Source organism: Aquarana catesbeiana, linkage group LG10 (genome assembly GCF_042186555.1).
Source record: "Aquarana catesbeiana isolate 2022-GZ linkage group LG10, ASM4218655v1, whole genome shotgun sequence".
Classification (NCBI taxonomy): Eukaryota; Metazoa; Chordata; class Amphibia; order Anura; family Ranidae; genus Aquarana; species Aquarana catesbeiana.
In genome coordinates, this window is record NC_133333.1 from 230060833 (window position 1) to 230062293 (window position 1461).

A 1461-nucleotide genomic window follows, 5' to 3' on the forward strand; every position below is an offset into this window, starting at 1 on the left:
CATCAATGGTCAGAGATGGGGCTCAGGTAAGTATTAGGGGTGTTGGGGGGGGGGGCAGCTGCACACAGAAGGCTTTTTATCTTAATGCATAGAATGCATTAAGATAAAAAAAAAAAAAAACTTCTGTCTTTACAACTCCTTTAACTGCTTCAGCCCAGGAAGATTTTACCGCCTTCCTGACCAGAGCACTTTTTGCGATTCGGCACTGTGTCGCTTTAACTGGCAATTGCTCGGTCATGCAACGTTTCACCCAAACAAAATTGATGTCCTTTTTTTCCCACAAATAGAGCTTTCTTTTGGTGGTATTTGATCACCTCTGTGGTTTTTATTTTTTGCGCTATAAACAAAAAAGGGCGACAATTTGGAAAAAAACACAATATTTTTTACTTCTTGCTATACTAAATATCCCCCAAAAATATATAAAAAAACATTTTTTTTCCTCAGTTTAGGCCGATATGTATTCTTCTACATATTTTTGTTAAAAAAACGCAATAAGAGTATATTGATTGGTTTGCACAAAAGTTATAGTGTCTACAAAATAGGGGATAGATTTATGGCATTTTTATTATTAATTTTTTTTTTTACTAGTAATGGTGGCGATCTGCGTTTTTATCGGGGCTGCAACATTATGGCGGACACATTTTTTACACATTTTTGGGACCATTGGCATTTTTACAGCGATCAGTGCTATAAAAATGCATTGATTACTGTAAAAATGTCACTGGCAGGGAAGGGGTTAACACTAGGGGACGATCAAGGTGTTAATGTGTTCCCTAGTATGTGTTCTAACTGAAGGGGGGGACTGTGTAGGAGAAGAGATAGAGCGTTGTTCATACTCTGTATGAACAGACGATCTGTCACTTCTCCCCTCAGGGAACCGGAAACTGTGTGTTTACACACACAGATCCCAGTTCATCATGTGCTGCGAGCTATCGTGGGAGCCCGGTGGTGATCGCGACCGCCAGGCGCTTGCATTAGCTCCGTGGGCCAGCAGGGGGGCATAACGTTGTTTCGCACAGCCGTGCCATTCTGCCGCAGTACAACTGCGGCGGCTGGTCGGCAAGTGGTTAAGGGCCACACATACGGGCCGCATGCCAGGTGGCATAGACCAATTGGATAGAAATTGGCCGACATTCGGCCCTTCTGTTGAAGGGGCATGACCGAAAAATGTCTGCTGATTGCCACCCCATCAGCATTCGCAGCCAATTGCTTAGAGCGCTGACCAGTGTGTTCTGGCAGGGGCCCCTGTCAGAACACAATAGCTCAGCCGGGGAGATCGCTAACATCAAATAGTTAAGAAAAGGGCTCCTCCCGAGCTCTTCATTTTTTTTTGTTCAGCCTGCAAAAAAAACTGTTATGCCGGGTTCAGACGATCGGACATTCTGACAACAAAATCCTGGATTTATTTCCGACGGATGTTGGCTCAAACTTGTCTTGCATACACACGGTTGCACAAATGTT